Here is a 27,012-nt window from a genome sequence, read left to right on the forward strand (position 1 = left end):
ACTTCTCTTCATAGAACTAAAAGGTTCAGGGACTTCTCTTTATAGAACTAAAAGGTTCAGGGACTTCTCTTGTAAGAACCAAAAGGTTCAGGGACTTCTCTTGAGGAACAAAAAGGTTCAGGGACTTCTCTTGCAAGAACTAAAAGGTTGAGGGACTTCTCTTCATAGAATTAACAGGTTCAGGGACTTCTCTTCAGGACCCAAAAGCTTCAAGGACTTGTCTTCATAGAACTAAAAGGTTCAGGGACTTCTCTTGAAAGAACTGAAAGGTTCAGGGACTTCTCTTCAGGACCTAAAAGCTTCAGGGACTTCTCTTCATAGAACTAAAAGGATCAGCGACTTCTCTTTAAAGAACTAAAAGGTTCAGGGAATTCTCTTTAATGAACTAAAAGGTTCAGGGACTTCTCTTCATAGAACTAAAAGGTTCAGGGACTTCTCTTGAAAGAACTAAAAGGTTCAGGGACTTCTCTTCAGGACCTAAAAGCTTCAGGGACTTCTCTTCATAGAACTAAAAGGATCAGGGACTTCTCTTTAAAGAACTAAAAGGTTCAGGGACTACTCTTCAGAGAACTAACAGGTTCAGGGACTTCTCTTCAGGACCTAAAAGGTTCAGGGACTTCTCTTCTCAGAACTAAAAGGTTCAGGGACTTCTCTTCATAGAACAAAAAGGTTCAGGGACTTCTCTTCATAGAACAAAAAGGTTCATGGACTTCTCTTCAGGAACTAAAAGGTTCAAGGAGTCTCTTGAGGAACTAAAAGGTTCAGGGACTTCTCTTCATAGAACAAAAAGGTTCAGGGACTTCTCTTTAAAGAACTAAAAGGTTCAGGGACTTCTCTTCAGGAACTAAATGGTTAAGGGCTATCTCTTTATAGAACTAAAAGGATCAGGGACTTCTCTTTAAAGAACTAAAAGGTTCAGGGACTTCTCTTTAAAGAACTAAAAGGTTCAGGGACTTCTCTTCATAGAACAAAAAGGTTCAGGGACTTCTCTTTAAAGAACTAAAAGGTTCAGGGACTTCTCTTCATAGAACTAAAAGGTTCAGGGACTTCTCTTCAAAGAACTAAAAGGTTCAGGAACTTCTCGTCCAAGAACTAAAAGGTTCAGGGACTTCTCTTCATAGAACTAAAAGGTCCAGGGACTTCTCTTCAAAGAACTAAAAGGATCAGGGACTTCACTTCAAAGAACTAAAAGATTCAGGGACTTCACATCCAAGACCTAAAAGGTTCAGCGACTTCTCTTCTCAGAACTAAAAGGTTCAGGGACTTCTCTTCATAGAACAAAAAGGTTCAGGGACTTCTCTTTAAAGAACTAAAAGGTTCAGGGACTTCTCTTCAGGAACTAAATGGTTAAGGGCTATCTCTTTATAGAACTAAAAGGATCAGGGACTTCTCTTTAAAGAACAAAAAGGTTCAGGGACTTCTCTTTAAAGAAATAAAAGGTTCAGGGACTTCTCTTGAGGAACTAAAAGGTTCAGGGACTTATTTTCATAGAACTAAAAGGTTGAGGGACTTCTCTTGAGGAACTAAAAGGTTCAGGGACTTCTTTTCATAGAACTAAAAGGTTCAGGGACTTCTCTTGAGGAACTAAAAGGTTCAGGGACTTCTCTTCAAACAACCAAAAGGTTCAGGGACTTCTCTTTAAAGAACTAAAAGGTTCAGGGACTTCTTTTCATAGAACTAAAAGGTTGAGGGACTTCACTTGAGGAACTAAAAGGTTCAGGGACTTCTTTTCATAGAACTAAAAGGTTCAGGGACTTCTCTTGAGGAACTAAAAGGTTCAGGGACTTCTCTTCAGGAACTAAAAGGTTCAGGGACTTCTCTTGAGGAACTAAAAGTTCAGGGACTGCTCTTGAGGAACTAAAAGGTTCAGGGACTTCTCTTCATAGAACTAAAAGAATCAGGGTCTTCTCTTTAAAGAACTAAAAGGTTCAGGGACTTCTCTTCATAGAACTAACAGGTTCAGGGACTTCTCTTTAAAGAACTAAAAGGTTCAGGGACTTCTCTTCATAGAACAAAAAGGTTCAGGGACTTCTCTTTAAAGAACTAAAAGGTTCAGGGACTTCTCTTCAGGACCTAAAAGGTTCAGGGACTTCTCTTCTTAGAACTAACAGGTTCAGGGACTTCTCTTGAAAGAACTAAAAGATTCAGGGACTTCTCGTCAGGACCTAAAAGGTTCAGGGACTTCTCTTCATAGACCTAAAAGGTTCAAGGATTTCTCTTCAGGAACTAAAAGGTTCAGGGACGTCTCTTGAGGAACTAAAAGTTCAGGGACTACTCTTTAAAGAACTAAAAGGTTCAGGGACTCCTCTTGAGGAACTAAAATGTTCAGGGACTTCTCTTCATAGAACTAAAAGGATCAGGGTCTTCTCTTTAAAGAACTAAAAGGTTCAGGGACTTCTCTTCATGGAAGTAAAAGGTTCAGGGACTTCTCTTCATGGAACTAAAAGGTTCAGGGACTTCTCTTTAAAGAACTAAAAGGTTCAGGGACTTCTCTTCAAAGAACTAAAAGGTTCAGGGACTTCTCTTAGGGACCTACAAGGTTCAGGGACTTCTCTTCATGGAACTAAAAGGTTCAGGGACTTCTCTTGAAAGAACTAAAAGGTTCAGGGACTTCTCTTCATAGAACTAAAAGGTTCAGGGACTTCTCTTTAAAGAAATAAAAGGTTCAGGGACTTCTCTTGAGGAACTAAAAGGTTCAGGGACTTCTCTTGAAAGAACTAAAAGGTTCAGGGACTTCTCTTGAAAGAACTAAAAGGTTCAGGGACTTCTCTTGAGGAACTAAAAGGTTCAGGGACTTCTCTTGAAAGAACTAAAAGGTTCAGGGACTTCTCTTCATAGAACTAAAAGGTTCAGGGACTTCTCTTCATAGAACTAAAAGGTTCAGGGACTTCTCTTGAGGAACTAAAAGGTTCAGGGACTTCTCTTCATAGAACAAAAAGGTTCAGGGACTTCTCTTTAAAGAACTAAAAGATTCAGGGACTTCTCTTCAGGACCTAAAAGGTTCAGGGACTTCTCTTCATAGACCTAAAAGGTTCAAGGATTTCTCTTCAGGAACTAAAAGGTTCAGGGACTTCTCTTGAGGAACTAAACGTTCAGGGACTTCTCTTCATAGAACTAAAAGGATCAGGGTCTTCACTTTAAAGAACTAAAAGGTTCATGGACTTCTCTTTAAAGAACTAAAAGGTTCAGAGACTTCTCTTCAAAGAACTAAAAGGTTCAGGGACTTCTCTTAAGGACCTACAAGGTTCAGGGACTTCTCTTCATGGAACTAAAAGGTTCAGGGACTTCTCTTTATAGAACTAAAAGGTTCAGGGACTTCTCTTCATAGAACTAACAGGTTCAGGGACTTCTCTTCATAGAACTAAAAGGTTCAGGGACTTCTCTTCTTAGAACTAACAGGTTCAGGGACTTCTCTTGAAAGAACTAAAAGGTTCAGGGACTTCTCTACAGGACGTAAAAGCTTCAGGGACTTCTCTTCATAGAACTAAAAGGTTCAGGGACTTCTCTTCATAGAACTAAAAGGATCAGGGACTTCTCTTCAAAGAACTAAAAGGTTCAGGAAATTCTCGTCCAAGAACTAAAAGGTTCAAGGAATTCTTTTTATAGACCTAAAAGGTTCAGGGACTTCTCTTCATAGAACTAAAAGGTTCAGGGACTTCTCTTTTTAGAACTAAAAGGTTCAGGGACTTCTCTTGTAAGAACCAAAAGGTTCAGGGACTTCTCTTGAGGAACAAAAAGGTTCAGGGACTTCTCTTGCAAGAACTAAAAGGTTGAGGGACTTCTCTTCATAGAATTAACAGGTTCAGGGACTTCTCTTGAAAGAACTAAAAGGTTCAGGGACTTCTCTTCAGGACCCAAAAGCTTCAAGGACTTCTCTTCATAGAACTAAAAGGTTCAGGGACTTCTCTTGAAAGAACTAAAAGGTTCAGGGACTTCTCTTCAGGACCTAAAAGCTTCAGGGACTTCTCTTCATAGAACTAAAAGGATCAGCGACTTCTCTTTAAAGAACTAAAAGGTTCAGGGAATTCTCTTTAAAGAACTAAAAGGTTCAGTGACTTCTCTTCATAGACCTAAAAGGTTCATGGACTTCTCTTCAGGAACTAAAAGGTTCAGGGAGTCTCTTGAGGAACTAAAAGGTTCAGGGACTTCTCTTCATAGAACAACAGGGTTCAGAGACTTCTCTTTAAAGAACTAAAAGGTTCAGGGACTTCTCTTCATAGAACTAAAAGGTTCAGGGACTTCTTTTCATAGAATTAAAAGGTTCAGGGACTTCTCTTCAGGACCTAAAAGGTTCAGGGACTTCTCTTCTCAGAACTAAAAGGTTCAGGGACTTCTCTTCATGGAACTAAAAGGTTCAGGGACTTCTCTTGAAAGAACTAAAAGGTTCAGGGACTTCTCTTCATAGAACTAAAAGGTTCAGGGACTTCTCTTTAAAGAAATAAAAGGTTCAGGGACTTCTCTTGAGGAACTAAAAGGTTCAGGGACTTCTCTTGAAAGAACTAAAAGGTTCAGGGACTTCTCTTGAAAGAACTAAAAGGTTCAGGGACTTCTCTTGAGGAACTAAAAGGTTCAGGGACTTCTCTTGAAAGAACTAAAAGGTTCAGGGACTTCTCTTCATAGAACTAAAAGGTTCAGGGACTTCTCTTCATAGAACTAAAAGGTTCAGGGACTTCTCTTGAGGAACTAAAAGGTTCAGGGACTTCTCTTCATAGAACAAAAAGGTTCAGGGACTTCTCTTTAAAGAACTAAAAGATTCAGGGACTTCTCTTCAGGACCTAAAAGGTTCAGGGACTTCTCTTCATAGACCTAAAAGGTTCAAGGATTTCTCTTCAGGAACTAAAAGGTTCAGGGACTTCTCTTGAGGAACTAAACGTTCAGGGACTTCTCTTCATAGAACTAAAAGGATCAGGGTCTTCACTTTAAAGAACTAAAAGGTTCAGGGACTTCTCTTCATGGAACTAAAAGGTTCAGGGACTTCTCTTCATAGAACTAAAAGGTTCATGGACTTCTCTTTAAAGAACTAAAAGGTTCAGAGACTTCTCTTCAAAGAACTAAAAGGTTCAGGGACTTCTCTTAAGGACCTACAAGGTTCAGGGACTTCTCTTCATGGAACTAAAAGGTTCAGGGACTTCTCTTTATAGAACTAAAAGGTTCAGGGACTTCTCTTCATAGAACTAACAGGTTCAGGGACTTCTCTTCATAGAACTAAAAGGTTCAGGGACTTCTCTTCTTAGAACTAACAGGTTCAGGGACTTCTCTTGAAAGAACTAAAAGGTTCAGGGACTTCTCTACAGGACGTAAAAGCTTCAGGGACTTCTCTTCATAGAACTAAAAGGTTCAGGGACTTCTCTTCATAGAACTAAAAGGATCAGGGACTTCTCTTCAAAGAACTAAAAGGTTCAGGAAATTCTCGTCCAAGAACTAAAAGGTTCAAGGAATTCTTTTTATAGACCTAAAAGGTTCAGGGACTTCTCTTCATAGAACTAAAAGGTTCAGGGACTTCTCTTTATAGAACTAAAAGGTTCAGGGACTTCTCTTGTAAGAACCAAAAGGTTCAGGGACTTCTCTTGAGGAACAAAAAGGTTCAGGGACTTCTCTTGCAAGAACTAAAAGGTTGAGGGACTTCTCTTCATAGAATTAACAGGTTCAGGGACTTCTCTTGAAAGAACTAAAAGGTTCAGGGACTTCTCTTCAGGACCCAAAAGCTTCAAGGACTTCTCTTCATAGAACTAAAAGGTTCAGGGACTTCTCTTGAAAGAACTAAAAGGTTCAGGGACTTCTCTTCAGGACCTAAAAGCTTCAGGGACTTCTCTTCATAGAACTAAAAGGATCAGCGACTTCTCTTTAAAGAACTAAAAGGTTCAGGGAATTCTCTTTAAAGAACTAAAAGGTTCACTGACTTCTCTTCATAGACCTAAAAGGTTCATGGACTTCTCTTCAGGAACTAAAAGGTTCAGGGAGTCTCTTGAGGAACTAAAAGGTTCAGGGACTTCTCTTCATAGAACAACAGGGTTCAGAGACTTCTCTTTAAAGAACTAAAAGGTTCAGGGACTTCTCTTCATAGAACTAAAAGGTTCAGGGACTTCTCTTCATAGAACTAAAAGGTTCAGGGACTTCTCTTTAAAGAAATAAAAGGTTCAGGGACTTCTCTTGAGGAACTAAAAGGTTCAGGGACTTCTCTTGAAAGAACTAAAAGGTTCAGGGACTTCTCTTGAAAGAACTAAAAGGTTCAGGGACTTCTCTTGAGGAACTAAAAGGTTCAGGGACTTCTCTTGAAAGAACTAAAAGGTTCAGGGACTTCTCTTCATAGAACTAAAAGGTTCAGGGACTTCTCTTCATAGAACTAAAAGGTTCAGGGACTTCTCTTGAGGAACTAAAAGGTTCAGGGACTTCTCTTCATAGAACAAAAAGGTTCAGGGACTTCTCTTTAAAGAACTAAAAGATTCAGGGACTTCTCTTCAGGACCTAAAAGGTTCAGGGACTTCTCTTCATAGACCTAAAAGGTTCAAGGATTTCTCTTCAGGAACTAAAAGGTTCAGGGACTTCTCTTGAGGAACTAAACGTTCAGGGACTTCTCTTCATAGAACTAAAAGGATCAGGGTCTTCACTTTAAAGAACTAAAAGGTTCAGGGACTTCTCTTCATGGAACTAAAAGGTTCAGGGACTTCTCTTCATAGAACTAAAAGGTTCATGGACTTCTCTTTAAAGAACTAAAAGGTTCAGAGACTTCTCTTCAAAGAACTAAAAGGTTCAGGGACTTCTCTTAAGGACCTACAAGGTTCAGGGACTTCTCTTCATGGAACTAAAAGGTTCAGGGACTTCTCTTTATAGAACTAAAAGGTTCAGGGACTTCTCTTCATAGAACTAACAGGTTCAGGGACTTCTCTTCATAGAACTAAAAGGTTCAGGGACTTCTCTTCTTAGAACTAACAGGTTCAGGGACTTCTCTTGAAAGAACTAAAAGGTTCAGGGACTTCTCTACAGGACGTAAAAGCTTCAGGGACTTCTCTTCATAGAACTAAAAGGTTCAGGGACTTCTCTTCATAGAACTAAAAGGATCAGGGACTTCTCTTCAAAGAACTAAAAGGTTCAGGAAATTCTCGTCCAAGAACTAAAAGGTTCAAGGAATTCTTTTTATAGACCTAAAAGGTTCAGGGACTTCTCTTCATAGAACTAAAAGGTTCAGGGACTTCTCTTTATAGAACTAAAAGGTTCAGGGACTTCTCTTGTAAGAACCAAAAGGTTCAGGGACTTCTCTTGAGGAACAAAAAGGTTCAGGGACTTCTCTTGCAAGAACTAAAAGGTTGAGGGACTTCTCTTCATAGAATTAACAGGTTCAGGGACTTCTCTTGAAAGAACTAAAAGGTTCAGGGACTTCTCTTCAGGACCCAAAAGCTTCAAGGACTTCTCTTCATAGAACTAAAAGGTTCAGGGACTTCTCTTGAAAGAACTAAAAGGTTCAGGGACTTCTCTTCAGGACCTAAAAGCTTCAGGGACTTCTCTTCATAGAACTAAAAGGATCAGCGACTTCTCTTTAAAGAACTAAAAGGTTCAGGGAATTCTCTTTAAAGAACTAAAAGGTTCACTGACTTCTCTTCATAGACCTAAAAGGTTCATGGACTTCTCTTCAGGAACTAAAAGGTTCAGGGAGTCTCTTGAGGAACTAAAAGGTTCAGGGACTTCTCTTCATAGAACAACAGGGTTCAGAGACTTCTCTTTAAAGAACTAAAAGGTTCAGGGACTTCTCTTCATAGAACTAAAAGGTTCAGGGACTTCTTTTCATAGAATTAAAAGGTTCAGGGACTTCTCTTCAGGACCTAAAAGGTTCAGGGACTTCTCTTCTCAGAACTAAAAGGTTCAGGGACTTCTCTTCATAGAACAAAAAGGTTCAGGGACTTCTCTTCATAGAACAAAAAGGTTCAGGGACTTCTCTTTAAAGAAATAAAAGGTTCAGGGACTTCTCTTGAGGAACTAAATGGTTAAGGGCTATCTCTTTATAGAACTAAAAGGATCAGGGACTTCTCTTTAAAGACCTAAAAGGTTCAGGGACTTCTCTTTAAAGAAATAAAAGGTTCAGGGACTTCTCTTGAGGAACTAAAAGTTTCAGGGACTTCTTTTCATAGAACTAAAAGGTTGAGGGACTTCTCTTGAGGAACTAAAAGGTTCAGGGACTTCTTTTCATAGAACTAAAAGGTTCAGGGACTTCTCTTGAGGAACTAAAAGGTTCAGGGACTTCTCTTCAAAGAACCAAAAGGTTCAGGGACTTCTCTTCAAAGAACTAAAAGGTTCAGGGACTTCTTTTCATAGAACTAAAAGGTTGAGGGACTTCTCTTGAGGAACTAAAAGGTTCAGGGACTTCTTTTCATAGAACTAAAAGGTTCAGGGACTTCTCTTGAGGAACTAAAAGGTTCAGGGACTTCTCTTCAGGAACTAAAAGGTTCAGGGACTTCTCTTCAGGAACTAAAAGGTTCAGGGACTTCTCTTGAGGAACTAAAAGTTCAGGGACTCCTCTTGAGGAACTAAAAGGTTCAGGGACTTCTCTTCATAGAACTAAAAGGATCAGGGTCTTCTCTTTAAAGAACTAACAGGTTCAGGGACTTCTCTTTAAAGAACTAAAAGGTTCAGGGACTTCTCTTCATAGAACAAAAAGGTTCAGGGACTTCTCTTTAAAGAACTAAAAGGTTCAGGGACTTCTCTTCAGGACCTAAAAGGTTCAGGGACTTCTCTTCATAGACCTAAAAGGTTCAAGGATTTCTCTTCAGGAACTAAAAGGTTCAGGGACTTCTCTTGAGGAACTAAAAGTTCAGGGACTTCTCTTTAAAGAACTAAAAGGTTCAGGGACTCCTCTTGAGGAACTAAAATATTCAGGGACTTCTCTTCATAGAACCAAAAGGATCAGGGTCTTCTCTTTAAAGAACTAAAAGGTTCAGGGACTTCTCTTCATGGAAGTAAAAGGTTCAGGGACTTCTCTTCATAGAACTAAAAGGTTCAGGGACTTCTCTTTAAAGATCTAAAAGGTTCAGGGACTTCTCTTCAAAGAACTAAAAGGTTCAGGGACTTCTCTTAAGGACCTACAAGGTTCAGGGACTTCTCTTCATGGAACTAAAAGGTTCAGGGACTTCTCTTGAAAGAACTAAAAGGTTCAGGGACTTCTCTTCATAGAACTAAAAGGTTCAGGGACTTCTCTTTAAAGAAATAAAAGGTTCAGGGACTTCTCTTGAGGAACTAAAAGGTTCAGGGACTTCTCTTGAAAGAACTAAAAGGTTCAGGGACTTCTCTTCATAGAACTAAAAGGTTCAGGGACTTCTCTTGAGGAACTAAAAGGTTCAGGGACTTCTCTTCATAGAACAAAAAGGTTCAGGGACTTCTCTTTAAAGAACTAAAAGATTCAGGGACTTCTCTTAAGGACCTACAAGGTTCAGGGACTTCTCTTCATGGAACTAAAAGGTTCAGGGACTTCTCTTGAAAGAACTAAAAGGTTCAGGGACTTCTCTACAGGACGTAAAATCTTCAGGGACTTCTCTTCATAGAACTAAAAGGTTCAGGGACTTCTCTTGAAAGAACTGAAAGGTTCAGGGACTTCTCTTCATAGAACTAAAAGGATCAGGGACTTCTCTTCAGGACCTAAAAGGTTCAGGGACTTCTCTTCTCAGAACTAAAAGGTTCAGGGACTTCTCTTCATAGAACAAAAAGGTTCAGGGACTTCTCTTCATAGAACAAAAAGGTTCAGGGACTTCTCTTTAAAGAAATAAAAGGTTCAGGGACTTCTCTTGAGGAACTAAATGGTTAAGGGCTATCTCTTTATAGAACTAAAAGGATCAGGGACTTCTCTTTAAAGACCTAAAAGGTTCAGGGACTTCTCTTTAAAGAAATAAAAGGTTCAGGGACTTCTCTTGAGGAACTAAAAGTTTCAGGGACTTCTTTTCATAGAACTAAAAGGTTGAGGGACTTCTCTTGAGGAACTAAAAGGTTCAGGGACTTCTTTTCATAGAACTAAAAGGTTCAGGGACTTCTCTTGAGGAACTAAAAGGTTCAGGGACTTCTCTTCAAAGAACCAAAAGGTTCAGGGACTTCTCTTCAAAGAACTAAAAGGTTCAGGGACTTCTTTTCATAGAACTAAAAGGTTGAGGGACTTCTCTTGAGGAACTAAAAGGTTCAGGGACTTCTTTTCATAGAACTAAAAGGTTCAGGGACTTCTCTTGAGGAACTAAAAGGTTCAGGGACTTCTCTTCAGGAACTAAAAGGTTCAGGGACTTCTCTTCAGGAACTAAAAGGTTCAGGGACTTCTCTTGAGGAACTAAAAGTTCAGGGACTCCTCTTGAGGAACTAAAAGGTTCAGGGACTTCTCTTCATAGAACTAAAAGGATCAGGGTCTTCTCTTTAAAGAACTAACAGGTTCAGGGACTTCTCTTTAAAGAACTAAAAGGTTCAGGGACTTCTCTTCATAGAACAAAAAGGTTCAGGGACTTCTCTTTAAAGAACTAAAAGGTTCAGGGACTTCTCTTCAGGACCTAAAAGGTTCAGGGACTTCTCTTCATAGACCTAAAAGGTTCAAGGATTTCTCTTCAGGAACTAAAAGGTTCAGGGACTTCTCTTGAGGAACTAAAAGTTCAGGGACTTCTCTTTAAAGAACTAAAAGGTTCAGGGACTCCTCTTGAGGAACTAAAATATTCAGGGACTTCTCTTCATAGAACCAAAAGGATCAGGGTCTTCTCTTTAAAGAACTAAAAGGTTCAGGGACTTCTCTTCATGGAAGTAAAAGGTTCAGGGACTTCTCTTCATAGAACTAAAAGGTTCAGGGACTTCTCTTTAAAGATCTAAAAGGTTCAGGGACTTCTCTTCAAAGAACTAAAAGGTTCAGGGACTTCTCTTAAGGACCTACAAGGTTCAGGGACTTCTCTTCATGGAACTAAAAGGTTCAGGGACTTCTCTTGAAAGAACTAAAAGGTTCAGGGACTTCTCTTCATAGAACTAAAAGGTTCAGGGACTTCTCTTTAAAGAAATAAAAGGTTCAGGGACTTCTCTTGAGGAACTAAAAGGTTCAGGGACTTCTCTTGAAAGAACTAAAAGGTTCAGGGACTTCTCTTCATAGAACTAAAAGGTTCAGGGACTTCTCTTGAGGAACTAAAAGGTTCAGGGACTTCTCTTCATAGAACAAAAAGGTTCAGGGACTTCTCTTTAAAGAACTAAAAGATTCAGGGACTTCTCTTAAGGACCTACAAGGTTCAGGGACTTCTCTTCATGGAACTAAAAGGTTCAGGGACTTCTCTTGAAAGAACTAAAAGGTTCAGGGACTTCTCTACAGGACGTAAAATCTTCAGGGACTTCTCTTCATAGAACTAAAAGGTTCAGGGACTTCTCTTGAAAGAACTGAAAGGTTCAGGGACTTCTCTTCATAGAACTAAAAGGATCAGGGACTTCTCTTCAAAGAACTAAAAGGTTCAGGAAATTCTCGTCCAAGAACTAAAAGGTTCAGGGACTTCTCTTCATAGAACTAAAAGGTTCAGGGACTTCTTTTTATAGACCTAAAAGGTTCAGGGACTTCTCTTCATAGAACTAAAAGGTTCAGGGACTTCTCTTTATAGAACTAAAAGGTTCAGGGACTTCTCTTGTAAGAACCAAAAGGTTCAGGGACTTCTCTTGAGGAACAAAAAGGTTCAGGGACTTCTCTTGCAAGAACTAAAAGGTTGAGGGACTTCTCTTCATAGAATTAACAGGTTCAGGGACTTCTCTTCAGGACCCAAAAGCTTCAAGGACTTGTCTTCATAGAACTAAAAGGTTCAGGGACTTCTCTTGAAAGAACTGAAAGGTTCAGGGACTTCTCTTCAGGACCTAAAAGCTTCAGGGACTTCTCTTCATAGAACTAAAAGGATCAGCGACTTCTCTTTAAAGAACTAAAAGGTTCAGGGAATTCTCTTTAATGAACTAAAAGGTTCAGGGACTTCTCTTCATAGAACTAAAAGGTTCAGGGACTTCTCTTGAAAGAACTAAAAGGTTCAGGGACTTCTCTTCAGGACCTAAAAGCTTCAGGGACTTCTCTTCATAGAACTAAAAGGATCAGGGACTTCTCTTTAAAGAACTAAAAGGTTCAGGGACTACTCTTCAGAGAACTAACAGGTTCAGGGACTTCTCTTCAGGACCTAAAAGGTTCAGGGACTTCTCTTCTCAGAACTAAAAGGTTCAGGGACTTCTCTTCATAGAACAAAAAGGTTCAGGGACTTCTCTTCATAGAACAAAAAGGTTCATGGACTTCTCTTCAGGAACTAAAAGGTTCAAGGAGTCTCTTGAGGAACTAAAAGGTTCAGGGACTTCTCTTCATAGAACAAAAAGGTTCAGGGACTTCTCTTTAAAGAACTAAAAGGTTCAGGGACTTCTCTTCAGGAACTAAATGGTTAAGGGCTATCTCTTTATAGAACTAAAAGGATCAGGGACTTCTCTTTAAAGAACTAAAAGGTTCAGGGACTTCTCTTTAAAGAACTAAAAGGTTCAGGGACTTCTCTTCATAGAACAAAAAGGTTCAGGGACTTCTCTTTAAAGAACTAAAAGGTTCAGGGACTTCTCTTCATAGAACTAAAAGGTTCAGGGACTTCTCTTCAAAGAACTAAAAGGTTCAGGAACTTCTCGTCCAAGAACTAAAAGGTTCAGGGACTTCTCTTCATAGAACTAAAAGGTCCAGGGACTTCTCTTCAAAGAACTAAAAGGATCAGGGACTTCACTTCAAAGAACTAAAAGATTCAGGGACTTCACATCCAAGACCTAAAAGGTTCAGCGACTTCTCTTCTCAGAACTAAAAGGTTCAGGGACTTCTCTTCATAGAACAAAAAGGTTCAGGGACTTCTCTTTAAAGAACTAAAAGGTTCAGGGACTTCTCTTCAGGAACTAAATGGTTAAGGGCTATCTCTTTATAGAACTAAAAGGATCAGGGACTTCTCTTTAAAGAACAAAAAGGTTCAGGGACTTCTCTTTAAAGAAATAAAAGGTTCAGGGACTTCTCTTGAGGAACTAAAAGGTTCAGGGACTTATTTTCATAGAACTAAAAGGTTGAGGGACTTCTCTTGAGGAACTAAAAGGTTCAGGGACTTCTTTTCATAGAACTAAAAGGTTCAGGGACTTCTCTTGAGGAACTAAAAGGTTCAGGGACTTCTCTTCAAACAACCAAAAGGTTCAGGGACTTCTCTTTAAAGAACTAAAAGGTTCAGGGACTTCTTTTCATAGAACTAAAAGGTTGAGGGACTTCACTTGAGGAACTAAAAGGTTCAGGGACTTCTTTTCATAGAACTAAAAGGTTCAGGGACTTCTCTTGAGGAACTAAAAGGTTCAGGGACTTCTCTTCAGGAACTAAAAGGTTCAGGGACTTCTCTTGAGGAACTAAAAGTTCAGGGACTGCTCTTGAGGAACTAAAAGGTTCAGGGACTTCTCTTCATAGAACTAAAAGAATCAGGGTCTTCTCTTTAAAGAACTAAAAGGTTCAGGGACTTCTCTTCATAGAACTAACAGGTTCAGGGACTTCTCTTTAAAGAACTAAAAGGTTCAGGGACTTCTCTTCATAGAACAAAAAGGTTCAGGGACTTCTCTTTAAAGAACTAAAAGGTTCAGGGACTTCTCTTCAGGACCTAAAAGGTTCAGGGACTTCTCTTCATAGACCTAAAAGGTTCAAGGATTTCTCTTCAGGAACTAAAAGGTTCAGGGACTTCTCTTGAGGAACTAAAAGTTCAGGGACTACTCTTTAAAGAACTAAAAGGTTCAGGGACTCCTCTTGAGGAACTAAAATGTTCAGGGACTTCTCTTCATAGAACTAAAAGGATCAGGGTCTTCTCTTTAAAGAACTAAAAGGTTCAGGGACTTCTCTTCATGGAAGTAAAAGGTTCAGGGACTTCTCTTCATGGAACTAAAAGGTTCAGGGACTTCTCTTTAAAGAACTAAAAGGTTCAGGGACTTCTCTTCAAAGAACTAAAAGGTTCAGGGACTTCTCTTAGGGACCTACAAGGTTCAGGGACTTCTCTTCATGGAACTAAAAGGTTCAGGGACTTCTCTTGAAAGAACTAAAAGGTTCAGGGACTTCTCTTCATAGAACTAAAAGGTTCAGGGACTTCCCTTTAAAGAAATAAAAGGTTCAGGGACTTCTCTTGAGGAACTAAAAGGTTCAGGGACTTCTCTTGAAAGAACTAAAAGGTTCAGGGACTTCTCTTGAAAGAACTAAAAGGTTCAGGGACTTCTCTTGAGGAACTAAAAGGTTCAGGGACTTCTCTTGAAAGAACTAAAAGGTTCAGGGACTTCTCTTCATAGAACTAAAAGGTTCAGGGACTTCTCTTCATAGAACTAAAAGGTTCAGGGACTTCTCTTGAGGAACTAAAAGGTTCAGGGACTTCTCTTCATAGAACAAAAAGGTTCAGGGACTTCTCTTTAAAGAACTAAAAGATTCAGGGACTTCTCTTCAGGACCTAAAAGGTTCAGGGACTTCTCTTCATAGACCTAAAAGGTTCAAGGATTTCTCTTCAGGAACTAAAAGGTTCAGGGACTTCTCTTGAGGAACTAAACGTTCAGGGACTTCTCTTCATAGAACTAAAAGGATCAGGGTCTTCACTTTAAAGAACTAAAAGGTTCAGGGACTTCTCTTCATGGAACTAAAAGGTTCAGGGACTTCTCTTCATAGAACTAAAAGGTTCATGGACTTCTCTTTAAAGAACTAAAAGGTTCAGAGACTTCTCTTCAAAGAACTAAAAGGTTCAGGGACTTCTCTTAAGGACCTACAAGGTTCAGGGACTTCTCTTCATGGAACTAAAAGGTTCAGGGACTTCTCTTTATAGAACTAAAAGGTTCAGGGACTTCTCTTCATAGAACGAACAGGTTCAGGGACTTCTCTTCATAGAACTAAAAGGTTCAGGGACTTCTCTTCTTAGAACTAACAGGTTCAGGGACTTCTCTTGAAAGAACTAAAAGATTCAGGGACTTCTCGTCAGGACCTAAAAGGTTCAGGGACTTCTCTTCATAGACCTAAAAGGTTCAAGGATTTCTCTTCAGGAACTAAAAGGTTCAGGGACGTCTCTTGAGGAACTAAAAGTTCAGGGACTACTCTTTAAAGAACTAAAAGGTTCAGGGACTCCTCTTGAGGAACTAAAATGTTCAGGGACTTCTCTTCATAGAACTAAAAGGATCAGGGTCTTCTCTTTAAAGAACTAAAAGGTTCAGGGACTTCTCTTCATGGAAGTAAAAGGTTCAGGGACTTCTCTTCATGGAACTAAAAGGTTCAGGGACTTCTCTTTAAAGAACTAAAAGGTTCAGGGACTTCTCTTCAAAGAACTAAAAGGTTCAGGGACTTCTCTTAGGGACCTACAAGGTTCAGGGACTTCTCTTCATGGAACTAAAAGGTTCAGGGACTTCTCTTGAAAGAACTAAAAGGTTCAGGGACTTCTCTTCATAGAACTAAAAGGTTCAGGGACTTCTCTTTAAAGAAATAAAAGGTTCAGGGACTTCTCTTGAGGAACTAAAAGGTTCAGGGACTTCTCTTGAAAGAACTAAAAGGTTCAGGGACTTCTCTTGAAAGAACTAAAAGGTTCAGGGACTTCTCTTCATTGAACTAAAAGGTTCAGGGACTTCTCTTGAAAGAACTAAAAGGTTCAGGGACTTCTCTTCATAGAACTAAAAGGTTCAGGGACTTCTCTTCATAGAACTAAAAGGTTCAGGGACTTCTCTTGAGGAACTAAAAGGTTCAGGGACTTCTCTTCATAGAACAAAAAGGTTCAGGGACTTCTCTTTAAAGAACTAAAAGATTCAGGGACTTCTCTTCAGGACCTAAAAGGTTCAGGGACTTCTCTTCATAGACCTAAAAGGTTCAAGGATTTCTCTTCAGGAACTAAAAGGTTCAGGGACTTCTCTTGAGGAACTAAACGTTCAGGGACTTCTCTTCATAGAACTAAAAGGATCAGGGTCTTCACTTTAAAGAACTAAAAGGTTCAGGGACTTCTCTTCATGGAACTAAAAGGTTCAGGGACTTCTCTTCATAGAACTAAAAGGTTCATGGACTTCTCTTTAAAGAACTAAAAGGTTCAGAGACTTCTCTTCAAAGAACTAAAAGGTTCAGGGACTTCTCTTAAGGACCTACAAGGTTCAGGGACTTCTCTTCATGGAACTAAAAGGTTCAGGGACTTCTCTTTATAGAACTAAAAGGTTCAGGGACTTCTCTTCATAGAACTAACAGGTTCAGGGACTTCTCTTCATAGAACTAAAAGGTTCAGGGACTTCTCTTCTTAGAACTAACAGGTTCAGGGACTTCTCTTGAAAGAACTAAAAGATTCAGGGACTTCTCGTCAGGACCTAAAAGGTTCAGGGACTTCTCTTCATAGACCTAAAAGGTTCAAGGATTTCTCTTCAGGAACTAAAAGGTTCAGGGACGTCTCTTGAGGAACTAAAAGTTCAGGGACTACTCTTTAAAGAACTAAAAGGTTCAGGGACTCCTCTTGAGGAACTAAAATGTTCAGGGACTTCTCTTCATAGAACTAAAAGGATCAGGGTCTTCTCTTTAAAGAACTAAAAGGTTCAGGGACTTCTCTTCATGGAAGTAAAAGGTTCAGGGACTTCTCTTCATGGAACTAAAAGGTTCAGGGACTTCTCTTTAAAGAACTAAAAGGTTCAGGGACTTCTCTTCAAAGAACTAAAAGGTTCAGGGACTTCTCTTAGGGACCTACAAGGTTCAGGGACTTCTCTTCATGGAACTAAAAGGTTCAGGGACTTCTCTTGAAAGAACTAAAAGGTTCAAGGAGTCTCTTGAGGAACTAAAAGGTTCAGGGACTTCTCTTCATAGAACAAAAAGGTTCAGGGACTTCTCTTTAAAGAACTAAAAGGTTCAGGGACTTCTGTTCAGGAACTAAATGGTTAAGGGCTATCTCTTTATAGAACTAAAAGGATCAGGGACTTCTCTTTAAAGAACTAAAAGGTTCAGGGACTTCTCTTTAAAGAACTAAAAGGTTCAGGGACTTCTCTTTAAAGAACTAAAAGGTTCAGGGACTTCTCTTCATAGAACTAAAAGGTTCAGGGACTTCTCTTCAAAGAACTAAAAGGTTCAGGAACTTCTCGTCCAAGAACTAAAAGGTTCAGGGACTTCTCTTCATAGAACTAAAAGGTCCAGGGACTTCTCTTCAAAGAACTAAAAGGATCAGGGACTTCACTTCAAAGACCTAAAAGATTCAGGGGCTTCACATCCAAGACCTAAAAGGTTCAGCGACTTCTCTTCTCAGAACTAAAAGGTTCAGGGACTTCTCTTCATAGAACAATAAGGTTCAGGGACTTCTCTTTAAAGAACTAAAAGGTTCAGGGACTTCTCTTCAGGAACTAAATGGTTAAGGGCTATCTCTTTATAGAACTAAAAGGATCAGGGACTTCTCTTTAAAGAACAAAAAGGTTCAGGGACTTCTCTTTAAAGAAATAAAAGGTTCAGGGACTTCTCTTGAGGAACTAAAAGGTTCAGGGACTTCTTTTCATAGAACTAAAAGGTTGAGGGACTTCTCTTGAGGAACTAAAAGGTTCAGGGACTTCTTTTCATAGAACTAAAAGGTTCAGGGACTTCTCTTCAAAGAACCAAAAGGTTCAGGGACTTCTCTTCAAAGAACTAAAAGGTTCAGGGACTTCTTTTCATAGAACTAAAAGGTTGAGGGACTTCTCTTGAGGAACTAAAAGGTTCAGGGACTTCTTTTCATAGAACTAAAAGGTTCAGGGACTTCTCTTGAGGAACTAAAAGGTTCAGGGACTTCTCTTCAGGAACTAAAAGGTTCAGGGACTTCTCTTGAGGAACTAAAAGTTCAGGGACTGCTCTTGAGGAACTAAAAGGTTCAGGGACTTCTCTTCATAGAGCAAAAAGGTTCAGGGACTTCTCTTTAAAGAACTAAAAGATTCAGGGACTTCTCTTAAGGACCTACAAGGTTCAGGGACTTCTCTTCATGGAACTAAAAGGTTCAGGGACTTCTCTTGAAAGAACTAAAAGGTTCAGGGACTTCTCTACAGGACGTAAAATCTTCAGGGACTTCTCTTCATAGAACTAAAAGGTTCAGGGACTTCTCTTGAAAGAACTGAAAGGTTCAGGGACTTCTCTTCATAGAACTAAAAGGATCAGGGACTTCTCTTCAAAGAACTAAAAGGTTCAGGAAATTCTCGTCCAAGAACTAAAAGGTTCAGGGACTTCTCTTCATAGAACTAAAAGGTTCAGGGACTTCTTTTTATAGACCTAAAAGGTTCAGGGACTTCTCTTCATAGAACTAAAAGGTTCAGGGACTTCTCTTTATAGAACTAAAAGGTTCAGGGACTTCTCTTGTAAGAACCAAAAGGTTCAGGGACTTCTCTTGAGGAACAAAAAGGTTCAGGGACTTCTCTTGCAAGAACTAAAAGGTTGAGGGACTTCTCTTCATAGAATTAACAGGTTCAGGGACTTCTCTTGAATGAACTAAAAGGTTCAGGGACTTCTCTTCAGGACCCAAAAGCTTCAAGGACTTGTCTTCATAGAACTAAAAGGTTCAGGGACTTCTCTTGAAAGAACTGAAAGGTTCAGGGACTTCTCTTCAGGACCTAAAAGCTTCAGGGACTTCTCTTCATAGAACTAAAAGGATCAGCGACTTCTCTTTAAAGAACTAAAAGGTTCAGGGAATTCTCTTTAATGAACTAAAAGGTTCAGGGACTTCTCTTCATAGAACTAAAAGGTTCAGGGACTTCTCTTGAAAGAACTAAAAGGTTCAGGGACTTCTCTTCAGGACCTAAAAGCTTCAGGGACTTCTCTTCATAGAACTAAAAGGATCAGGGACTTCTCTTTAAAGAACTAAAAGGTTCAGGGACTACTCTTCAGAGAACTAACAGGTTCAGGGACTTCTCTTCAGGACCTAAAAGGTTCAGGGACTTCTCTTCTCAGAACTAAAAGGTTCAGGGACTTCTCTTCATAGAACAAAAAGGTTCAGGGACTTCTCTTCATAGAACAAAAAGGTTCATGGACTTCTCTTCAGGAACTAAAAGGTTCAAGGAGTCTCTTGAGGAACTAAAAGGTTCAGGGACTTCTCTTCATAGAACAAAAAGGTTCAGGGACTTCTCTTTAAAGAACTAAAAGGTTCAGGGACTTCTCTTCAGGAACTAAATGGTTAAGGGCTATCTCTTTATAGAACTAAAAGGATCAGGGACTTCTCTTTAAAGAACTAAACGGTTCAGGGACTTCTCTTTAAAGAACTAAAAGGTTCAGGGACTTCTCTTCATAGAACAAAAAGGTTCAGGGACTTCTCTTTAAAGAACTAAAAGGTTCAGGGACTTCTCTTCATAGAACTAAAAGGTTCAGGGACTTCTCTTCAAAGAACTAAAAGGTTCAGGAACTTCTCGTCCAAGAACTAAAAGGTTCAGGGACTTCTCTTCATAGAACTAAAAGGTCCAGGGACTTCTCTTCAAAGAACTAAAAGGATCAGGGACTTCACTTCAAAGAACTAAAAGATTCAGGGACTTCACATCCAAGACCTAAAAGGTTCAGCGACTTCTCTTCTCAGAACTAAAAGGTTCAGGGACTTCTCTTCATAGAACAAAAAGGTTCAGGGACTTCTCTTTAAAGAACTAAAAGGTTCAGGGACTTCTCTTCAGGAACTAAATGGTTAAGGGCTATCTCTTTATAGAACTAAAAGGATCAGGGACTTCTCTTTAAAGAACAAAAAGGTTCAGGGACTTCTCTTTAAAGAAATAAAAGGTTCAGGGACTTCTCTTGAGGAACTAAAAGGTTCAGGGACTTATTTTCATAGAACTAAAAGGTTGAGGGACTTCTCTTGAGGAACTAAAAGGTTCAGGGACTTCTTTTCATAGAACTAAAAGGTTCAGGGACTTCTCTTGAGGAACTAAAAGGTTCAGGGACTTCTCTTCAAACAACCAAAAGGTTCAGGGACTTCTCTTTAAAGAACTAAAAGGTTCAGGGACTTCTTTTCATAGAACTAAAAGGTTGAGGGACTTCACTTGAGGAACTAAAAGGTTCAGGGACTTCTTTTCATAGAACTAAAAGGTTCAGGGACTTCTCTTGAGGAACTAAAAGGTTCAGGGACTTCTCTTCAGGAACTAAAAGGTTCAGGGACTTCTCTTGAGGAACTAAAAGTTCAGGGACTGCTCTTGAGGAACTAAAAGGTTCAGGGACTTCTCTTCATAGAACTAAAAGAATCAGGGTCTTCTCTTTAAAGAACTAAAAGGTTCAGGGACTTCTCTTCATAGAACTAACAGGTTCAGGGACTTCTCTTTAAAGAACTAAAAGGTTCAGGGACTTCTCTTCATAGAACAAAAAGGTTCAGGGACTTCTCTTTAAAGAACTAAAAGGTTCAGGGACTTCTCTTCAGGACCTAAAAGGTTCAGGGACTTCTCTTCATAGACCTAAAAGGTTCAAGGATTTCTCTTCAGGAACTAAAAGGTTCAGGGACTTCTCTTGAGGAACTAAAAGTTCAGGGACTACTCTTTAAAGAACTAAAAGGTTCAGGGACTCCTCTTGAGGAACTAAAATGTTCAGGGACTTCTCTTCATAGAACTAAAAGGATCAGGGTCTTCTCTTTAAAGAACTAAAAGGTTCAGGGACTTCTCTTCATGGAAGTAAAAGGTTCAGGGACTTCTCTTCATGGAACTAAAAGGTTCAGGGACTTCTCTTTAAAGAACTAAAAGGTTCAGGGACTTCTCTTCAAAGAACTAAAAGGTTCAGGGACTTCTCTTAGGGACCTACAAGGTTCAGGGACTTCTCTTCATGGAACTAAAAGGTTCAGGGACTTCTCTTGAAAGAACTAAAAGGTTCAGGGACTTCTCTTCATAGAACTAAAAGGTTCAGGGACTTCCCTTTAAAGAAATAAAAGGTTCAGGGACTTCTCTTGAGGAACTAAAAGGTTCAGGGACTTCTCTTGAAAGAACTAAAAGGTTCAGGGACTTCTCTTGAAAGAACTAAAAGGTTCAGGGACTTCTCTTGAGGAACTAAAAGGTTCAGGGACTTCTCTTGAAAGAACTAAAAGGTTCAGGGACTTCTCTTCATAGAACTAAAAGGTTCAGGGACTTCTCTTCATAGAACTAAAAGGTTCAGGGACTTCTCTTGAGGAACTAAAAGGTTCAGGGACTTCTCTTCATAGAACAAAAAGGTTCAGGGACTTCTCTTTAAAGAACTAAAAGATTCAGGGACTTCTCTTCAGGACCTAAAAGGTTCAGGGACTTCTCTTCATAGACCTAAAAGGTTCAAGGATTTCTCTTCAGGAACTAAAAGGTTCAGGGACTTCTCTTGAGGAACTAAACGTTCAGGGACTTCTCTTCATAGAACTAAAAGGATCAGGGTCTTCACTTTAAAGAACTAAAAGGTTCAGGGACTTCTCTTCATGGAACTAAAAGGTTCAGGGACTTCTCTTCATAGAACTAAAAGGTTCATGGACTTCTCTTTAAAGAACTAAAAGGTTCAGAGACTTCTCTTCAAAGAACTAAAAGGTTCAGGGACTTCTCTTAAGGACCTACAAGGTTCAGGGACTTCTCTTCATGGAACTAAAAGGTTCAGGGACTTCTCTTTATAGAACTAAAAGGTTCAGGGACTTCTCTTCATAGAACGAACAGGTTCAGGGACTTCTCTTCATAGAACTAAAAGGTTCAGGGACTTCTCTTCTTAGAACTAACAGGTTCAGGGACTTCTCTTGAAAGAACTAAAAGATTCAGGGACTTCTCGTCAGGACCTAAAAGGTTCAGGGACTTCTCTTCATAGACCTAAAAGGTTCAAGGATTTCTCTTCAGGAACTAAAAGGTTCAGGGACGTCTCTTGAGGAACTAAAAGTTCAGGGACTACTCTTTAAAGAACTAAAAGGTTCAGGGACTCCTCTTGAGGAACTAAAATGTTCAGGGACTTCTCTTCATAGAACTAAAAGGATCAGGGTCTTCTCTTTAAAGAACTAAAAGGTTCAGGGACTTCTCTTCATGGAAGTAAAAGGTTCAGGGACTTCTCTTCATGGAACTAAAAGGTTCAGGGACTTCTCTTTAAAGAACTAAAAGGTTCAGGGACTTCTCTTCAAAGAACTAAAAGGTTCAGGGACTTCTCTTAGGGACCTACAAGGTTCAGGGACTTCTCTTCATGGAACTAAAAGGTTCAGGGACTTCTCTTGAAAGAACTAAAAGGTTCAGGGACTTCTCTTCATAGAACTAAAAGGTTCAGGGACTTCTCTTTAAAGAAATAAAAGGTTCAGGGACTTCTCTTGAGGAACTAAAAGGTTCAGGGACTTCTCTTGAAAGAACTAAAAGGTTCAGGGACTTCTCTTGAAAGAACTAAAAGGTTCAGGGACTTCTCTTCATTGAACTAAAAGGTTCAGGGACTTCTCTTGAAAGAACTAAAAGGTTCAGGGACTTCTCTTCATAGAACTAAAAGGTTCAGGGACTTCTCTTCATAGAACTAAAAGGTTCAGGGACTTCTCTTGAGGAACTAAAAGGTTCAGGGACTTCTCTTCATAGAACAAAAAGGTTCAGGGACTTCTCTTTAAAGAACTAAAAGATTCAGGGACTTCTCTTCAGGACCTAAAAGGTTCAGGGACTTCTCTTCATAGACCTAAAAGGTTCAAGGATTTCTCTTCAGGAACTAAAAGGTTCAGGGACTTCTCTTGAGGAACTAAACGTTCAGGGACTTCTCTTCATAGAACTAAAAGGATCAGGGTCTTCACTTTAAAGAACTAAAAGGTTCAGGGACTTCTCTTCATGGAACTAAAAGGTTTAGGGACTTCTCTTCATAGAACTAAAAGGTTCATGGACTTCTCTTTGAAGAACTAAAAGGTTCAGAGACTTCTCTTCAAAGAACTAAAAGGTTCAGGGACTTCTCTTAAGGACCTACAAGGTTCAGGGACTTCTCTTCATGGAACTAAAAGGTTCAGGGACTTCTCTTTATAGAACTAAAAGGTTCAGGGACTTCTCTTCATAGAACTAACAGGTTCAGGGACTTCTCTTCATAGAACTAAAAGGTTCAGGGACTTCTCTTCTTAGAACTAACAGGTTCAGGGACTTCTCTTGAAAGAACTAAAAGATTCAGGGACTTCTCGTCAGGACCTAAAAGGTTCAGGGACTTCTCTTCATAGACCTAAAAGGTTCAAGGATTTCTCTTCAGGAACTAAAAGGTTCAGGGACGTCTCTTGAGGAACTAAAAGTTCAGGGACTACTCTTTAAAGAACTAAAAGGTTCAGGGACTCCTCTTGAGGAACTAAAATGTTCAGGGACTTCTCTTCATAGAACTAAAAGGATCAGGGTCTTCTCTTTAAAGAACTAAAAGGTTCAGGGACTTCTCTTCATGGAAGTAAAAGGTTCAGGGACTTCTCTTCATGGAACTAAAAGGTTCAGGGACTTCTCTTTAAAGAACTAAAAGGTTCAGGGACTTCTCTTCAAAGAACTAAAAGGTTCAGGGACTTCTCTTAGGGACCTACAAGGTTCAGGGACTTCTCTTCATGGAACTAAAAGGTTCAGGGACTTCTCTTGAAAGAACTAAAAGGTTCAAGGAGTCTCTTGAGGAACTAAAAGGTTCAGGGACTTCTCTTCATAGAACAAAAAGGTTCAGGGACTTCTCTTTAAAGAACTAAAAGGTTCAGGGACTTCTGTTCAGGAACTAAATGGTTAAGGGCTATCTCTTTATAGAACTAAAAGGATCAGGGACTTCTCTTTAAAGAACTAAAAGGTTCAGGGACTTCTCTTTAAAGAACTAAAAGGTTCAGGGACTTCTCTTTAAAGAACTAAAAGGTTCAGGGACTTCTCTTCATAGAACTAAAAGGTTCAGGGACTTCTCTTCAAAGAACTAAAAGGTTCAGGAACTTCTCGTCCAAGAACTAAAAGGTTCAGGGACTTCTCTTCATAGAACTAAAAGGTCCAGGGACTTCTCTTCAAAGAACTAAAAGGATCAGGGACTTCACTTCAAAGAACTAAAAGATTCAGGGGCTTCACATCCAAGACCTAAAAGGTTCAGCGACTTCTCTTCTCAGAACTAAAAGGTTCAGGGACTTCTCTTCATAGAACAAAAAGGTTCAGGGACTTCTCTTTAAAGAACTAAAAGGTTCAGGGACTTCTCTTCAGGAACTAAATGGTTAAGGGCTATCTCTTTATAGAACTAAAAGGATCAGGGACTTCTCTTTAAAGAACAAAAAGGTTCAGGGACTTCTCTTTAAAGAAATAAAAGGTTCAGGGACTTCTCTTGAGGAACTAAAAGGTTCAGGGACTTCTTTTCATAGAACTAAAAGGTTGAGGGACTTCTCTTGAGGAACTAAAAGGTTCAGGGACTTCTTTTCATAGAACTAAAAGGTTCAGGGACTTCTCTTCAAAGAACCAAAAGGTTCAGGGACTTCTCTTCAAAGAACTAAAAGGTTCAGGGACTTCTTTTCATAGAACTAAAAGGTTGAGGGACTTCTCTTGAGGAACTAAAAGGTTCAGGGACTTCTTTTCATAGAACTAAAAGGTTCAGGGACTTCTCTTGAGGAACTAAAAGGTTCAGGGACTTCTCTTCAGGAACTAAAAGGTTCAGGGACTTCTCTTGAGGAACTAAAAGTTCAGGGACTGCTCTTGAGGAACTAAAAGGTTCAGGGACTTCTCTTCATAGAACTAAAAGGATCAGGGTCTTCTCTTTAAAGAACTAAAAGGTTCAGGGACTTCTCTTCATGGAACTAAAAGGTTCAGGGACTTCTCTTCATAGAACTAACAGGTTCAGGGACTTCTCTTTAAAGAACTAAAAGGTTCAGGGACTTCTCTTCATAGAACAAAAAGGTTCAGGGACTTCTCTTTAAAGAACTAAAAGGTTCAGGGACTTCTCTTCATAGACCTAAAAGGTTCAAGGATTTCTCTTCAGGAACTAAAAGGTTCAGGGACTTCTCTTGAGGAACTAAACGTTCAGGGACTTCTCTTCATAGAACTAAAAGGTTCAGGGACTTCTCTTTATAGAACTTCAAGGGTCAGGGACTTCTCGTCAGGAACTAAAAGGTTCAGGGACTTCTCTTCATAGAACTAAAAGGTTCAGGGACTTCTCTTTAAAGAAATAAAAGGTTCAGGGACTTCTCTTGAGGAACTAAAAGGTTCAGGGACTTCTCTTGAAAGAACTAAAAGGTTCAGGGACTTCTCTTGAAAGAACTAAAAGGTTCAGGGACTTCTCTTCATTGAACTAAAAGGTTCAGGGACTTCTCTTGAAAGAACTAAAAGGTTCAGGGACTTCTCTTCATAGAACTAAAAGGTTCAGGGACTTCTCTTTAAAGAAATAAAAGGTTCAGGGACTTCTCTTGAGGAACTAAAAGGTTCAGGGACTTCTCTTGAAAGAACTAAAAGGTTCAGGGACTTCTCTTGAAAGAACTAAAAGGTTCAGGGACTTCTCTTCATTGAACTAAAAGGTTCAGGGACTTCTCTTGAAAGAACTAAAAGGTTCAGGGACTTCTCTTCATAGAACTAAAAGGTTCAGGGACTTCTCTTCATAGAACTAAAAGGTTCAGGGACTTCTCTTGAGGAACTAAAAGGTTCAGGGACTTCTCTTCATAGAACAAAAAGGTTCAGGGACTTCTCTTTAAAGAACTAAAAGATTCAGGGACTTCTCTTCAGGACCTAAAAGGTTCAGGGACTTCTCTTCATAGACCTAAAAGGTTCAAGGATTTCTCTTCAGGAACTAAAAGGTTCAGGGACTTCTCTTGAGGAACTAAACGTTCAGGGACTTCTCTTCATAGAACTAAAAGGATCAGGGTCTTCACTTTAAAGAACTAAAAGGTTCAGGGACTTCTCTTCATGGAACTAAAAGGTTTAGGGACTTCTCTTCATAGAACTAAAAGGTTCATGGACTTCTCTTTGAAGAACTAAAAGGTTCAGAGACTTCTCTTCAAAGAACTAAAAGGTTCAGGGACTTCTCTTAAGGACCTACAAGGTTCAGGGACTTCTCTTCATGGAACTAAAAGGTTCAGGGACTTCTCTTTATAGAACTAAAAGGTTCAGGGACTTCTCTTCATAGAACTAACAGGTTCAGGGACTTCTCTTCATAGAACTAAAAGGTTCAGGGACTTCTCTTCTTAGAACTAACAGGTTCAGGGACTTCTCTTGAAAGAACTAAAAGATTCAGGGACTTCTCGTCAGGACCTAAAAGGTTCAGGGACTTCTCTTCATAGACCTAAAAGGTTCAAGGATTTCTCTTCAGGAACTAAAAGGTTCAGGGACGTCTCTTGAGGAACTAAAAGTTCAGGGACTACTCTTTAAAGAACTAAAAGGTTCAGGGACTCCTCTTGAGGAACTAAAATGTTCAGGGACTTCTCTTCATAGAACTAAAAGGATCAGGGTCTTCTCTTTAAAGAACTAAAAGGTTCAGGGACTTCTCTTCATGGAAGTAAAAGGTTCAGGGACTTCTCTTCATGGAACTAAAAGGTTCAGGGACTTCTCTTTAAAGAACTAAAAGGTTCAGGGACTTCTCTTCAAAGAACTAAAAGGTTCAGGGACTTCTCTTAGGGACCTACAAGGTTCAGGGACTTCTCTTCATGGAACTAAAAGGTTCAGGGACTTCTCTTGAAAGAACTAAAAGGTTCAAGGAGTCTCTTGAGGAACTAAAAGGTTCAGGGACTTCTCTTCATAGAACAAAAAGGTTCAGGGACTTCTCTTTAAAGAACTAAAAGGTTCAGGGACTTCTGTTCAGGAACTAAATGGTTAAGGGCTATCTCTTTATAGAACTAAAAGGATCAGGGACTTCTCTTTAAAGAACTAAAAGGTTCAGGGACTTCTCTTTAAAGAACTAAAAGGTTCAGGGACTTCTCTTTAAAGAACTAAAAGGTTCAGGGACTTCTCTTCATAGAACTAAAAGGTTCAGGGACTTCTCTTCAAAGAACTAAAAGGTTCAGGAACTTCTCGTCCAAGAACTAAAAGGTTCAGGGACTTCTCTTCATAGAACTAAAAGGTCCAGGGACTTCTCTTCAAAGAACTAAAAGGATCAGGGACTTCACTTCAAAGAACTAAAAGATTCAGGGGCTTCACATCCAAGACCTAAAAGGTTCAGCGACTTCTCTTCTCAGAACTAAAAGGTTCAGG

The sequence above is a fragment of the Symphodus melops genome (assembly GCF_947650265.1).
Source record: "Symphodus melops genome assembly, chromosome: 12".
NCBI lineage: Eukaryota > Metazoa > Chordata > Actinopteri > Labriformes > Labridae > Symphodus > Symphodus melops.